This window comes from Arvicanthis niloticus, chromosome 18, assembly GCF_011762505.2.
Source record: "Arvicanthis niloticus isolate mArvNil1 chromosome 18, mArvNil1.pat.X, whole genome shotgun sequence".
Classification (NCBI taxonomy): domain Eukaryota; kingdom Metazoa; phylum Chordata; class Mammalia; order Rodentia; family Muridae; genus Arvicanthis; species Arvicanthis niloticus.
Genome location: NC_047675.1, coordinates 42,382,623 through 42,399,948, shown reverse-complemented (window position 1 = coordinate 42,399,948; position 17,326 = coordinate 42,382,623).

Here is a 17,326-nt window from a genome sequence, read left to right as displayed (position 1 = left end):
TGCCAATTTTCCATTGTTATGACAGAATAACCACGAACATCAACTTATAAGGAGAAACAGTTTATTTTTACTCGTGGGTCTGATGGTTTTCAATCTTTATTTCTGACTTGTGGTGTGGTAGGATTTCCTCATGGAGAGCATGTGGGAAGCAAAGATGACCACTTCAAGATGATCAGGTCTGGTGTGGGGAGTGAGAGGGAGAGAGGGAGACAGGAAGTATTCCCCTCAAAAGTGTACCCCAATAATCTAACTTCTCCCCTTAGGTCCCATTTCCTAAACATCTCAGGACCTTCTGAATGTTTCATTAGCCTTTAGCCTGTGACCTTTGTATGACATTCCAGATCCAAACAAGGCGCTGACTCTGGCCCCTGGAATCAGTATTGCATCCAATACAGTCTCGTTTTACGATCTGTCTGAGTCATTTTCTTCCTTTTTACACCCTATTGTCTTTCTTTCTTTCTTTCTTTCTTTCTTTCTTTCTTTCTTTCTTTCTTTCTTATTATTACTGTGATAATGTAAAAAATCATGGAAGGATGTATTTGGATCATAGGCTGAAGAGATGTGGTCTATCATGGCAGAGTTCATAGCTGCTCATGGGTGTGATTGTAGAAGCATATGGCTGCTTGCTTGCTTACATCTTATTAGATCAGTAAACAGATCAGGACAGAAGCGAGGCTGTGATAGAATTTATAAGACCCACCTCCTCTGGTGATCTACTTCCTCCAGCTAAGCTCCATCTTCTAAATGTTTAATAACTTCCTAAAGCAGCGCCACCTGCTGGGGAACCAGTGTTCAAACACAGGAGCCTATGGGGTATTTCACATTCAAAACCATTGCCCTGCCACTGAGGTATTCTTTGAGATGTGGTCTTCTTATGTAGCTCGCTCTGGTCTTACACTCACAGTGATCCCTCTGTCTCAGCCTCCTGATCACAGGTATACATCGGCACACCCCAAGCTGGGCGTGTCACTCTTTAAAAAATAATTATCTTACAAATTACCTGCATTTGTATGTGTGCATCTGTATGGGTATGTGCAAGTAAATATGGGAAACTGTGGAGGCCAGAGTCATCAGATCACCCTGGAGCTAGAATTACACATCTGGAAGTCAAGAGGATAACTTATGGGAGTTGGTTCTCTCCCTCTACTAAGTGGATCAAATTTGGTCAGTAATGCTTGCTGATAGTACTTTTAAGCTACTGAACCAACATTTACTACCCTCCCTCTCTCTTTCCTCTCTATCCTGTGTGTGTGTGTGTGTGTGTGTGTGCACGCGTGTGCCAGAAGTAGACGTTGGATATCAATCTGTGTTGTTCTTTTTATTATTCAAGACAGACTCTTTCACTGAACCAGGAGCTCACTGATTCAACTAGACTAGCTTGCCAGTAAGCCCCATGCTTTTCTGTATTTACCTTCCCAGCTTTGGGGTTACAGTTGCAGGCCACCACACGTAGCTTTTTACAGGGATGCTGGGGTCTATTCTCAGGTCCCTGTGTTTACACGTTTGCACAGTAAGGATTTTTCTAACTGAGCCATCATCTTCCCAGCCCTCCACCCTACAAGGATTTTCAACCCCCATTTCACATTTGGTTCTGACCTCTGTTAGGAAATCCCCTCTCTGAATCTGATCTCTGTGCCTTTTATTCCTGCCATCAGGAATCCAAATAGAAAACTCGCCCTCTTCTATCAACCAGCCAACTGCCTTCTGCCAAAAGACTAGTAACAACCCCACCTACCCAAGCCCTTTGTTTGCAGTTGGTGTTGGCTAAATGCTTGAGAAGGTAACTTCCCCAAAGTAAAAATTAGCAATGAGTTACCCTTGCCTTCAAAAGCCACTTGGCACAATGAGTCCATTATTTTACATAATTAGTATGTGCTAATGAAAAAGCCATTTGGTCTCTTGTGTAGTTACTCTCCCCTCTCTCCCAATGGCCCGTGCTTTCTCTGACCTCACCCCAACCACCTCAGCTGCTCTCTAGAGAGAATAAGACCAGGGGAGGATGGTGGTGAGGAGCAAAGGCCAGGAAGCCACTCTGCCCACACGCCAATCATAACTCTTGTGCGGCTTGCTTATTTGTGAAAGTGAGTTAAAGCAGATCCAAGAGGACTGGGTGCGGGGCTCAGCTCCATGGCTAAGAGCAGAGCACTGGCTGTGGAAGAACCAGGGCCTTAGTTTGAGTCCCCAGTCCCTACATCAAAAGATGGGGATGGTGGTAATCCTAAGCACCATGGTGTGGGGTACAGAGACAGGAGGATTGCTGGAACTTGGTGGCAGCCAGCCTAGCTCCAGGTTGGTGAGAGACCCTGCCTCCAGAGAACGAGAGGCAGAGTTTTAGAGCAGGATATTTGGCACCCTCCTCTGGGTCACTCCTACTTGTATGCATAGGTATATGTGCTCTCACCCCTCCTCTGTGTGTGTGTGTGTGTATGTTTGTGTGTATACAACACACAACACACATATACCATATACATACCTCCATTTCTTTCTCTGTCTCTGTATCTCTCCACACACTAATAGTAAAAGAAAAAGAGAATAAGAAAAAGAATTAGAAAGAAGAAGAAAAAGTAGAAAAGAAGAAGAAGGAGAAGAAGAAGAAGAAGAAGAAGAAGAAGAAGAAGAAGAAGAAGAAGAAGAAGAAGAAGAGGAGGAGGAGGAGGAGGAGGAGGAGGAGGAGGAGGAGGAGGAGGAGGAGGAGGAGGAGGAGGAGGAGGAAAAGCAAGCAACAGAAACACAACCAGGGTAGGATACACAGGGGTTGGTCTTAGTAGGGTATTCCAAGTTCTCATTTCCTCCCAGGTTCTGTGTTCCCAACCTGCAGAGAAATTAAGACTGTTTGAAAGTTTCCAGTTAAGTAGGTCACTAACCCCGTGACTTAGCCACTCTGAACAGAAGCAGTAAGGAGCGTGTGTCTTCATTGTGGTCCAAAGAGCACAAAGATGGAGGAATCTTAAAGCACGTGGGAGGCTTGAGGTCAGTGGCAGATATGGCTCACACCATTCCCCACACCCCAACACATATCCATCACATCATGTTATGATTACAGGGTAGTGTATCCTGAACCCCTGCCCATGGAATGGTGTCCCCCACATCCATCATAGATCTTCTTGATTAACAAAATCCAGACACTCCCTGTAGACATGTCTAGAGACTTGTCTCCTGGTTGACTCTAGACCTTGTCAAGTTAGAACTGTGTTTCAGCAAGGAAGAGATCCCAGTGGGAGATCTAAACCCCTCAAGTCTGCAGAAATAAGGACTGGAGGTATTTTTTTTCTTTTTCACCAAATAGCAGGGTGGTAACTGGGGCATGGCCTTCAGGATATGCTTTAAGGAGAAAGTGAGCTGGGCTCCAGCACTCTCTTCTCTCTGTTGCTTCAGACACAATGTGAGCAACTGCCTCAAGCTCTCATACCTTCTACACTCTGATGGGATGTTCTTCTAAACTGTGGGCCAAAAGAAACCCTACCTTCCTTGAAAATATATTGAGGCATAATTAACATATCATAAGATGCGCTTTTTAGTGTGCACCACACAGCATTTTTGGGATGTTCACAACGCTATCTAACCATCGCCACTAATTCCAGAAAAAGCAAACCTGGACTGTGAGCCACAGATCCCCCGTCCTCCCATCTGTAGCCCATGGCAACAGCTAACTTAAATGTCTTTATGGTTCCTCTGAAGCTGTATAGTCAATATCTCCAGTCTGGAAGCCACCAGCTCTTTCTACATGGTTTTGACCTTCCCACACACACATGACTGTTCTTGTGCATCTTACTTTTCTTCCTAGATAAGCAGACTGGATTCTCCCGAGAGGCCTTTTGCATTGTTTCTGCTACAGCTCAGCTTCCTTCCTTAGTGTGTAACTTCCAGTAAGAGGCAGTAACCATCCCTCTCTATGAAAGCTAACCTACCTAGACTGACCTGTGCCTCACCAACTCCTTGGTAGCTAGTTCTTAGGTAGCGATCTGGACTAAGTTTAATCAATGACTTTGAATCTGGAGCCTGTAAGCTGAAAGTTGAGGATAGTGAAGTGTTTTGGCTGGAGTCACAGGTGACAGTCTTAACCACGTCCAAGGCCTGTGGGTCAACCTTAGGGCAAGGACTAAAGACCACATTACACTTGTACGGTCTATGGTCCTGTCCAATGTGCACTCAAGCCCACATGCATGTACAGACACAGACACAGACACAGACACAGACACAGACACAGACACAGACACAGACACAGACACAGACACAGACACAGACACAGACACACACACACACACACACACACACACACATACACACACACCCCATACTGTTGGCTGTCATTTAAACCCACCTCCAGCCTTCCTGGCTACTGTAAGAGATGGAGTCTATATTTAAGAGATTCTGTTTTGACTAGAGTCACCCAGAGTCAGTTTTCATGCTTGTGACTAAGAACTTTCCCCAGAAGAAGTGGTTTTATTTGTTTCGTTTTGTTTTTTTAAAGAACTAGTCTTAACCATACCAGTTTTGCAGAGGTTTCTCCCCAAAGCACTGCAGGTCAGAGGTCACCTAAACTAAGTAGGTGCTTTTGGCCTTTTTCTGCCGTTGGTCCTGTTAACAGTGTGGTGGTGAGCCAGCATCATCTGGAAGCAGCCTTTAACAGCTGGTGAACAAAGATGAAGATGCCAACACTGAATCAAAAACATCAAGTTTGCATCCTGATATCCCTCTGTGGGAGAGGGAGACATCCCTACTCATCTTCCTGAATGTCCTTGCTTAGAAACAATGACATTTGTGTCCCCTGACACATAGCTTCCAATACCTAAGAATGTGACTTTATTTGGAAGTAGGGTCACTGCAGATGTGGTTAAGATGCCAAACTGGCACGTCCAGTGTCCATCCGGACTGACTATTCTCCTAATCAGCAGAGTCAGGGGATGTTGTGAAGATACACGCAGGGTGGAGATGGCGTAAGGAAAGAGAAGTCAGCTGACGTGATCAGCTACTAGCCACGGTGTCTCAAGGATGCTGACAGAAGTCTGGAGGATGGAGGAAGACTTTCAGCTTCCAGAATAATGAGAGGATGACTTTTGTCATTTTAAGGCACCTAGTTTGTGGTCAGACTAGATGAAACCAGCAAATACTCTCTATCCAGAGTCCCAGCCAAGGCTCTGCTTAAGCAAACAGCATCAGAAGCAGAGACCCAGGTTTGAGTTGGGGTTTTATTGCCCCCCAGTTGCTGGGATAAGACCACCTGTTTCTCAGCCCCTTCAGTTCCTTAGGTTTAGATAGCAGGTGTTTAACATCTAAGGCAGTGAGTGCCTGGCACAACTATTAACTTCAGATTGAAAACTCCAGTCTTTACCTAGATATCAAAGCCAGGGCCAGGGTCCTTCCTGAGGGCATCCACTGGAATTTCTAGGTTGTAACCTGGAACAAAGAACTGAGCTGAGGACATGTGGCTAATGGTGGAAACAGAAACAGCTCAGGAAGGGATACATCTAAAACTGAAGCCTGGGAAAGGTTAGAAGTGCAAAAATCCTGAGGTCATGAGATGCGACCCTTCCTGGGTCATTTATACAACACCTTCTAAATTTGGGGGGGGGGGTGGCTGGCAATTTCCATGGTTTTGTCCCTTCCTTGTAGCTCCTGTGAGGATGGGTGTCCAGCCATCTTATAACTTACTTCTTACATATACTAATCTTGATGCTTATTTCTTCTGTTTCCTATGCTCCTCCCCCAGGATTCAATCCTGTCAATCTTTCTGTCACTCAAATAAATATATATCATTGTCTTAGGCACCCATAAATGTCCCGATTACCCCCAAACAACAGATTGTTTTCTGAAGCGAAGGTCATCCCATATCTGTTCTATTTTGATATTTCTCTGCACATTCTAGCTTGCGGGACTGTGAGGCCAGTGACTACTCAGTCATTCACAGGAGGCTGCCTACTACTGCCCAAGGACAGCAGTAGCCCTGGTAGTGGGGGATGGTGCATAGGTGGAGTAAGTCTGAGATGGAGCCCTCTGATTCCGACCTTTGATCTGGGGAAGCTCAGGGCTGCTGGTGCCTTTAATATCCGCTTTTTACAGTTTTGTTTCTATGAGATAGCTGGGCTCAATAGAGCTGGTGCTGTAGGCATGGATGGTGCGTGTGTGTGTGTGTGTGTGTGTGTGTGTGTGTGTGTGTGTGTTGGGGTTCTGTATCTCTGCTTATTTTGTTTAGAAGCCATGTTGTGCTCTTCAGGGAGACATGGGAGCCAGCAGATAATTCAATATGCTAGAGTCCAGGACGTTTATGGTCTCTTCTGACCCTAGGGAGTTTATGATTTCAGGCATGTGACTGTCAACAAGGCCAGCCAACTGTTCACACTGGGGGGGCAGAGACTTAATAGGTGTGAGCTTTGCTGTTCTCCTGCCAGGTGATTTATAGGCAAGGATCTGGGAGAGCCTCACCACCACCTTTAGGGCAGACAAGCCAAGGCTCCCTAGAATTTGATTCTTCTGCAGTTGGTTTGTTAAGGAAGAGCCTGCAGGAACTGGTGAAGAACAGGAGGGAGAGAGCATCAAGAAGGAGAGCTAGATGGTCAGGAAGAGTATTACTTCAGGCCAAGACCCATGGAAGGCAGCTCTCATCTGCCCTTGCAGGGGAACTTAATAGGGTAGCTTTACCTTGCAGGGCTTTGAGAACACTCTCCCTTCACTCCCCCACACCTGCTAGCTGAGTAAACTCCATCATCCCACCCATCCCCGAGTGAGGTTGACTCAGGACATGCAAAGCTGGGAGAAACCAAAGCCCCCAGAGCCAGCCAAACCAAGAGAATGGGCAAAAGGGATCTGAGGAGATTGAGGTGGAGTCCATTCATGTCTGCTTCAGAAAGGGAGGAAGCTCTCCATTTTAAAGATGGAGAGGAAGAGGCTGAAGGTGATCCACACCCAGGGCAGCGGAGAGCACAGAGCCAGATTCGAATGCGTGATTCTACCTTTCTAGGACTGCTGAACTGCAGCTGTCTGACAATCAACAACAAAAAAAACCAAACCAAACAACAAAAGACAAAAACAACCCACTAACTTCTCTCAGGTATTGTCTCCTTTAAACTATCCATGTCTCTAGTCCCAGCAGTCTGTCTTCTGCAGGACAACCAGTTACAATTCATGATCAGCCTGGGTGTTCTAGGTAGCAAGTTCCAGGCTGACCAGAGATAGATACAGAGACCCTGCTTCAAAAAAAAAAATGTAATTCCTTTGCTTTAAAAAGTAACAAATGCCCGTAAGAATGAACAGTCTACTCTTTATAAACAGCATAGGTGAACAAGGATGATTGAATTCCATTACTGCAAAGCACGGGTGTGGCAGTGTAAACCCTTAACTATGGAGGTGGAGGCATGGGGGTCAGAAATTCAAGGTCAGGGCTGGACAGATGGCTCAGCGGTTGAAAACAACTTACTGCTCTCACAGAGGATCAGGGTTCAGTTTCCAGTACTGGTGCCAGGCAGCTCACAACCAGCTGTAATTCCAGTTCCAGGGGATCGGATGCTCTCTTCTACCCTCCATGGGCACCCAGTACACACTGGATACACAGATACATATGTAGAAAAACGTGTGTGTGTGTGTGAATCTCAAATCTTTTTATAAGGGAAAAAAAGAGAATCATGTGGGAGGAGGAAAAAAAGATTCAAGATCATTGAATCTACATAAAGAATTCAACATCAGCCTTGAATATTGTGGGACACATACACACACACACACACACACACACACACACAGCACACCCATACACATACATGAGAAAGAGCACACAGAGAGAAACAGACAGAGAGACAGAGAAAGAGAGAGACAGAGAGAGAGGTGCAAAGCACACACAAAGGGGAAAGGGGAAAATATTCCTGATCTCTGAAGGTAAAGGCCGTGCCCAGGCTCTTGGTGACCCTTGGGGTGGGCATTAGTAACCAACAAGAGGCGACTTCTTAGAGCTGACCAGTGTCATGACTTAGGATGTGTTTAGCTTGTGAAACCCTGTCAGCTGTCTTTTCTTTTTATATGTCTGTCACACTCCAATAAACATTTAGTCAGAAGAAAAGAAGCCAGAAATACAGGAGGACTGGAGAAGAGGCAAGGAGAAGGAGAGGAGAGGAGAGGAGAGGAGAGGAGAGGAGAGGAGAGGAGAGGAGAGGAGAGGAGAGGAGAGGAGTTGGGAGGAGAGGAAAAGGGAGGATAGGGGAGGGGAGGGGAGTAGAGGAGAGAAGGGAGTAGAGGAGAGGAGGGGGAGGAGAGGGGAAGGGAGGATAGGAGAAGGGAGGACAGGAGAGGGGAGGACAGGAGAGGGGAAGAGAGGAGAGGGGAGGAGAGGGGAGGACAGGAGAGGGGAGGAGAGGAGAGGGGAGGAGAGGGGAGGAGAGGAGAGGGGAGGAGAGGGGAGGAGAGGAGAAGGGAGGAGAGGAGAGGGGAGAAGGGAGGAGAGGGGAGGAGAGAAGAGGGAAGGAGAAGGGAGGAGAGGGGAGGAGAGGGGAGGAGAGGAGAGGGGAGGAGAGGGGAGGAGAGGAGAGGGGAGGAGAAGGGAGGAGAGGGGAGGAGAAGGGAGGAGAGGGGAGGGGAGGGGAGGGGAGGGGAGGTGTGTGTGTGAGAGAGAGAGCAAAAACCAAAAGTACTCGTCAAGAAATAACTGGTTAATGTCTTTGTGTTTATCTTTCAGACTCTATGACACACAGGCTCTCTCTCTCTCTCTCTCTCTCTCTCTCTCTCTCTCTCTCTCTCTCTCTCTCTCTCCAGATTCTGACTGTATTGTGTATTGGGACCACAATCCCATGGAAGTGACTGGCCCTAACAGCACTGACAGCGTCAAAAATCACACCTGGGATTGGCTGGGTGTGAGTTAGTGAATGTAAAGGATTCCAGATGCCCTAAGGACTTGAACCCTGGAGGCTTTTCACAGGTCAGCTGTTACTTAAGGTGTGTCCCTATTTACCTATAAACGGATGACATGGCCTATGTTCATACTCAGTTGGTTTATCTTGAGTCTGTTGGCATTTTCTGGGCACAGGCTTGGTGCCGGGAGGTTGATCGATGGCCAAAGAAGGGAGCTCTGAATCAGTCGCAGGCCTCCGGGCAAGACGACAGCACCCATCTGGAAACCAACGCCTTGACTGGGCAAGTGGCAACACGGAGACCGACCTGACAAGGCTATTTTGAGGTCAAATTAGTAAGTAACCTAGCATGTAGCCTGGGCTCTGGGACCCTTGTGACAATGAATAGATGGTGTCTAGCTGGTTGGTAGATATCTGTTTGCATAGGGGTCTAGGAGCTGGCTGAGAGGAAGCTTGCCTCGCGCGAGGAGGAAGCCATGGTGAGCAGCAGACCAATCAAGGGCTGCCACACTTGTCTGAGTAGATGTGCCCTCCTAGTGACTAGTGGAGTGTGTACCCAGAAGACTTTCTGAATGTGTACACGGAAAGAATAGGGAAGAATGGCTTCCTTCCACCAATGCTTTGGGACCTCACAGTTGGAAGCTGTGGTCTTGGAAGAGGGATTCACATGGAGTGATATGTGTTTGTGGGGGGGGTGGGGGGTAGCATGTGATGTAGGTAGTACATGCTTATTCCAAGTCTCTTAGAGGAAGTGTCTGTGATGTTCTGGTAGGAAGAGCACCAGAAGAAAGAACAGAGGTCCAACCTTCCTGTGCTGGCAGTGGATTTGAGGCTGAGTACCCCAAGTGGGACAGCAGCTGGCACTGGCCAGAATGACCTTGAAAGGCTGGTAGTCCTTCTGCTAGGATGACGGATCTATGTTCTGGCACTGAGGCTTAGGATTCGCTGAGCTAGCACAGTATTCACAGAGCAGTGCTGAGGAGGAAGAGGGCTGGGGTGGGTGAAAGCCAAGGTTACAGCGATGTCAGGTAGAGACTGATTCACTTGGAGCCAGACACACCCCAAGAACTCCACACCTCACCAGATGCTTGAGGCACAAACTGTCTGGGAGATATGGATCCTGCATTTATATTCTCTCTGTCTCTGTCTCTCCCCCCCCCCTCCCCCGCTTTCTCTGAGAGCCCTGCTATGTTACCATGGTTGGCTTGGAACTCCCTATGTAGACCAGGCTGGCTTTGAGTTTGCAGCGATCCACCTGCCTCTGACTGCTGAGTGCTGGGACTACAGGCAGGAGCCACCACTCCTGGCTCTCTGTCATTGGTTGTACCTCTGGGTTTGCTGATAGAAGGACTCCGTAAAGAGAGGCAAAAACTGCAGTGTTGACCAGGTTTGTCGTCTACTGCTGTGATAATGCACTGACCAAAACCACCTGGGCTAGAGAGGGTATGCTTCCTCCTCCAAGTTGCGATCCGTCACTGAGGGAAGTCAGGACAGCTCAAGGCAGGAGCCTGGGGTAATGAGCGATGTGAAGCAGAGACCGTGGAGGAACACTACCATTGCTCTACCTATATGGCTTGCTCAGCTTAACTTTGTATAAAACCCAGGACTACTCGCACAGTGGGCTGTGCTACCCTGCCTCGATCATTAATTGAGAAAATACCTCCACAGACTTGTGTACAGGCTGATCTGATGGCGGAATCCTTCGATTAAGGTTCCCCCTCCCCAAACGACACTAGTTTGTGTCAAGTTGACAAGATCTAAACAGCATGCCACTTCGCCTTGTCCCAACCCTCCCGTTCCAGGGTCTTTGATGATCTGAATTGCCTCCCAAACGTCACTGAAAACAAGTATAGATTCTGACTCTAGGTCAGGTTAGGTGAACTCTGCATTCTTCATTTCTGAATTTAAAAGTTTTATTTATGTGTGTGTGTACGTGTGTGTGTATGTGTAGGTGCACATGAACATATGTGTGTCTATAGATATGCATGCACATATATGTGTAGGTGTGCATTCACATATATGTGTAGGTGTACATGCATGTGTATATACATGTATGTAGAGGCTTAGGACAAGCTAGGTGTCATCCTCAGATTTGCCCCCCCCCCAATCCCCTTGGCACAAGGCCTCTCATTGGTTGAGAGCTCACCAATTAGGTTAGGATGACCAAGAAGCCCCGGGGATTCTCCCATCTGCACCTGTGCAGGTCTGGAATTGCAAGTGCACAACCCCATGCATTGCATTTTATATGGATGCTGGGTGTTGAACTTAGGCTCTCATGCTTGGGGTCAGTAATCATCCTTACTAACTGACCCATCTCCCAAAGCCCAAGGATTCTGCTGTTTTGACAAACTTCCAGGTGATAGGTCCTTGGGATGCTGCTTACCCAAGGACCACACTTAACATTGAAAGATACAAGAAACAACAATCATAATTCTGGGGATTTGGACCTTTGGTGGTGGTTGTTGTTAAGAAGGCATCCTAGCTTCTTGTTTAAATAAACAGCACTGAAAACACTGGAGTAGATTAGTTTCAGCAGCAGATTTAAGCTGGAACCTGGAAGGGAAAAGATTACATGTCAAAGATTAGCCTTATCAAACATGGGTAGAGCACCTACCTTGTATATCAGACCTGTGAGAGGCCCAGACTCTGGCTCATACAGCAGGCAGAAGATAGACTCTTGCTTGTCAGGCCCCTGCACAAAGAGAGATGGAAACCCACACACCTGACTATACCCCTCCCTACTTCCAGGGAGGTACCTCAAATACTTCTGAAGAAAGAATGAAGCCATCCAACTTGACCATTGCAATAGGAGCTTCTGAGGCTATCCCCATCACCATTCTGGACCGCCCAGCTCAATGGTGTTCTGAGCCTGGCTAGTCTTAAAATTCCATGGGACACCCCTTTAAGGACCATGATGTGTAAGCATGGGATGCCAAGAGTCAGAAGAGCCTGACGGAAGGAGGTGGGACGCCATTGTGCCTCCTGGAGCAGCCTACTGGATGCTCACTCAAGGTTCCCTGTAAGCCAGTGCACAGGCCTAGCTTTGCAGTTCTTCTTGTCAGAATTGCCCTTGGTGTGTCCCACACTAACTGCTGTTCAGCCTTTTATTTATCCAGCTCAGGTGTATCTGCTGTCTGGTAAATATGACTTTTCTTTAACACCATATGCAGGGTGAGCCTTCCAGTCGTGCATGTGTTCCCAGTCTCCCCCCCCCCCCCATGCATGTGCTCCCCCAATGCCCCAGGTATCTTCTGCAGCTATCACCTCACTGTTTTAGAAATGTAGGTCACTGCATGCCTGTCCCTATTATTACTCCAGGAGCTCTTTGGAGTCAGGAATGATATCACATGTCTCTGCTCCTGGGCACCGACTGTGTCTGGCATTCAGTAACTTCTGCTTACATGCTTGCAGAATGTGGTGCCACCTGGTTCAGAATCTCCTGATTACAAAGCCCTCCTCTCTGCCTTTGAATCCTCAGCCAGAGCCAGCTCTTTTTATTAACTCAAGATTTCATAAATGGCTAATAATCTCTGCTTGCCTTTCCCGGAAATTGCTGGGCTTGGCAGGAGCAGGTAAACATTTTCAGATAACATCTCCTCTCCCACACTCCTGCCCTCGCTGGTACTTATTACTATTCATTTTCTTCCTGGAGACACTAGACACCAACTTTCCTCCACCCCGCACCCCTTTGAGAGATGATGACATCCTCAAGCAAAAGATTCGGAGTTGGCCAACAATGTAAAGTTCACACTGGATAAAGAGTCTGGCGGATGGGGCTATTAGGGGCATTACAAAATGATGATACTGGCGTCAGTCCATTCCCTAGAGGTCTGCACGTGCTGATACAAGCCTTCTGTGCACCCTCTGCACAGGGTGCAGCTGAGCATCTCAGAGCCTCGTGTGAGGAGCCCGACCTTTCCTTCATCTGGCATCGGTGAGGAGGCCCTAGGGCTCTGCAGGAGGAGGCCCATGGAAGTCTTGGGAGTCGGTGTGCCTTTCAGCACTCTTAAGTTCAGGAGGTCAGAATCTAGTCTTGTGTACGCTTAAAGGATTTAACTGACAAGGCTTACCGCAAGGGTACTCATAACCTTAGTGAATCCCATCCCAATTGATCCTGCCATCTTGGGAATCGGTGTGCATTCACAATGAGGTGGGAACGAGATGGTGACTGTCCCTGTCTAGACACTAAGTGTGTCCTCTGCCAGGTGCTGGAGTGAGAACCAGCATGGGTGGAATGCTGTCTGACATCTTGCTGACCGCATACATGGAGTGTTGGTTGCTGGGACTTGCGAGGCATCAATGAAAAGCTCTGGAGTAAACAACCCTATAGCATAAGCCTCGTGGAATATTTGTCAAATATAAAAACAGTGACGCTGGTCTCATTTACGGTGACAACTCACACCCACCATTTGGCTGGCTCTCTAGGTGTTAGTAATGGTGGCCACAGGACAGTAGCAGTGCCAGATGTCAAGCATGCTGTCTGTCTACATGGATGTCCTGAATCCTGAACCCTGGCCACATGCAGAATATTAAAATTCTCCCTCTTTGCTCACCTTTACAACATGAGACACAGCAGAGTTGAAACAACATGGGGGCTGAGTCTCAATCTGCTACTTCCCAGAAGAAACAGGACCTCCTTTTAATGTCAGTTTCTTGTCTGAAAAAGCAAACACTGTCCACCTATGGAAGCCTTGAATTCTGATATGGTATAGATGCCAACTGTTAATATGAACCATGTATACCCACAGTGGTCCTGAATCCTGATATAATATAGATGCCTAGTATCTATATTAGGATAGATAGTAACAAGCCATCTATAACATGTCAGATACTTTGTATGGTTTCTCTCTTTGGTTACCCAACAGCAATTTTTTCTCTGTAATACGTTGCTTAGTGGGGACCAGGGGACAGAAGAGAAGCCAAGGGAGTCCGCTTTATGTTTTCTCTGTTTGTTTTCTTTTTTAAAAAAGATTTATTTATTGTATGTATATAAGTAGCTGTCTTCAGATACACATAACTAGCGGTCTTCAGACACACCTGAAGAGAGCATTGGATCCCATTACAGATGGTTGTGAGCCACCATGTGGTTGCTGGGAATTGAACTCAGGACCTCTAGAAGTGCAGCCAGTGTTTTTAACCACTGAACCGTCTCTCCAGCCCTCCGTTTGTTTCCTATGTGGTTCTCCACCACTCCAGGTGCTCTTGACAATGACCTGCCCTGTTTTGATTGAATACATCCAAATGATGTTTGTGTCTGCTGAGAGTGGTCGGAGTCTAAGCCACCCAGTGAGCAAATCTTGGAGTGCTATATGCTGAAGGGAGAGAAAAAGGAACCGATGTTTTCAGAGGTACAAAGCCAAACATAAGTTGGATGGTTCAGCCTTCTTTTCTTTGTGTTCAACAAACAGCCAGGCACATGGCTGCTTTCTCTCCGTCCAATCTTTCTAGTCATTGATGGAGGCAGAGGTCGCTTCATAATCAAAAATAATAAAGCCTGTTTCTCAGTGAGAGCCACATATCAGTCCCAACCTGTCCCTGGAGTTCTGCCTCCTGGAGGGTTCGTTAACGCCCATTCCTGTCTAGCAAAGCTACAGGGTATGTCCTGGAGCAAGGGAGAAGGTGACCACACTCCATCTGTTCAGATCTCTGATTAATGCATTCATCCCGGGGAGCCCCTCGGCTCACTCTGCTTCCTTGGCTCTGCCTGATGCCTGAGTAAAGCATCCAGAGATGACCCAGATATGGCTCTGGTTTGTTAGTGAAGGTCCTTCTGGTTTCAGGCCACAGAATCCACTCTAGAAATGTACTCCATGCGGGGAGAAGTTCTTATTTAAAGCTATAGGGGCAACTCATAACATCAAAGAGTCAAGGGCATCTGAGAAGCTAGAACACAGGGTAGCCCCAGGAGTCCCCCACCTTTCTGTCCTACTCTCTGTTCTTTCCTTCTGAGAGCTAGAACCTCTGCTGTCCCTACCATGTGCTTGTGAGCTGGCTCAACCACGAGGAAGATTTCCTCTCTGACTCCTCCAAATCTAAATATTAGGAACACGTCCATCCTCTTATTGGCCTCATCTGGGCAGGATTTGCACTCTTGATCTTGTGTAAGAAATTGCATTTAGATTTTTTTTTTTAAAAAAATCGGTGTAAATTCTAGGTAAGAATATGGAAATGCATATTAAACCATAAGCCAAAGAGTTGGTACAGAACTGCATACTTTATGGGATTAGAACCTATATTAGTTCATATGGCTAAAGAGGAGCAGAGAGGCTACAGTGAGATGTAGTATATGGCTTTATTACGGTAAACATGTTTTTAATGGATGGTGATGGTGGTGGTGATAGACATCTATACTGTATCAGGGATCAGGACCACTGTGGGTGACACATGGTTCACATTAACAACTAGCATCTATACCATATCAGAATTCGAGGCCACTGTGAGTGGACATTCTCCATGTTTGCAGACAAGAACCTGAGGAAAAAAGGAGCTCTTGTTTCTTCTAGTAAGTAACAGAGTGAGACTTAGCTGCCCTATCATTTCAAGTCTGTTGTGTCTCGTGTTGTAAAGGTGAGCAAAGAGGGGGAATTTCTCAATTCATGCATGTGGCCAGGGTTCGGGACTCAGGACATCCATCAAGAGACCCCTGAAGTCATGTATACTGAAAGGAAAAGAGGTCCAGGTGTCTCCATAGGGTCTGAAGCCAGAAGAAGTGAGAAGGCTTTTTCCACTTCCTTCTGAGTTCGAGAATGGCTTGGTGCATATGTTTATACAATGGTGTCCTCCAAACATAACAGGCGTTATCACCTTCATCAGAACTTCCATGAATACTGGCCAGAGTCCCCAAAAGCATATTCATTGACTGTTGAAGTTTCTTCACAGATAGGAGGTGTCCGGGAGTGTCATTAGACCCTCCCCGAGAGTACCTGCACTCCCTTTGTACCTCCCTGACGGCTGTGTGTTATTCTGCCCAAGCCTCACATGGTTTCATGTTCTCTCATGTTCTCAGGAGGTGCTAGATACAGAGTGTAGAAGGCTAGCTGAAGTGGAAAGAGTCAAATTATGCAGATATGAGGAAGTTGTCATCAATACTGGGGTGAGACTGATTTGGGGCCCGCCCATGCTGCTATTAAGTAACCCCTCAACCTTGCTCTGTAAGCAACTTCCCAAGCAGGGATTTGTCTTTATCTCCTCAGGGAGACGTTCATGAAACATGAGTCAACTCACCACAGCCGATCTAACAGAGTGTGGCCAGCCTTGAATGTCCCAAACTGTCCAGAGATCTCTGAGCTTCCTCCATTCTCAGAGGGAATTGTGTGAAGGGAAGGTTAAAGGGAATTTCTCAGGATATGAACTGTGGTTTTATTTTTGTCAGATCCTTACTTGGAGATTTTCCTACCACACGAAAAACTCTTGTCCCAAACACCATCCGTTTTTTTCTTCATTAAGAACGTAAGAGGAAATATTAATGAATAAATGTGCTCATCTGTACATGCTCCACTTCCCATTTCAAGGACATTGCATGACTTCCTAATGTGGGGATGGGTATATTTTGCTTTGTGTCAAACACATAATTGGGGGATAATTGTAATATTTTTTGAAAGCCAAGGAAAGGGGATAGAGAGATAATTCAGGGGTTAAGAGTTCCCCAGGCTTTTAGCAGGGAACCTGAGTTTGGCTCCCCCACACACAAAGTAACTCACAACCGGCTACTGGGACTCCAGATCTAGGGGATCTGCTGCCCTCTGCTGGTCTCCACAAGCATCTGCATTCATGTGCACATGCACACCCTGTGGTAATTTTGGCTTTAGAAGAAGATAGGCAGTCTCAGAGCTCTGGGCACATCCCTAAGAGCCTCTAGTGGAATGGTTCTGCTCTTCAGAGATGAAGATGGGGTGCATGGTGTTAATGGTGTGTACATGTGTTTTCAGCTGGCTTGTTATGCTTGACTCTGAAGTCCATATTGCTAATATTTATGGCTGAGATCTATCTCTCCAGAGACCCTGTAAACAGCTCTCCTGTTGTTCAGATCAAATTTATAGCTATCTGGGTTAAAAAGAGGCACAGCATGAGCCTAGGCTTGTGTTTATCAGTGGAAACAGAAAATCTACCAATGACTTTGGATGAATCTGGATCGTTTAGGATTCTTGTGCAATCATATTTGAAATGTAGCTCCTTACCTATGCTGCTGTGAATCCAAGAGGGAATGGGGGGAGGGGGTCATGCACTGGAGCAGAGACATGGTACAGATTCCACAAGACCACATCCACTTCAGTTGCCATTGGCTCTGGTAATTTCTGCCTTTCACTGCCAGAGTCTCTGCCCACACGGAGGGTCACAGTTGACTCTGGATGCAAATCTAGGAAGGCTTCTGCAGTTCCCTGCCCAGTGGGACAGAGGGGCCTCCTTCCCAGATGAGCCCCCAGATGAGCCCACATGGAGTCCTGGCATTTGTAGTGGTGCCGTCTATGCTTGCCAGAGGTTTCATACCTGTCTCA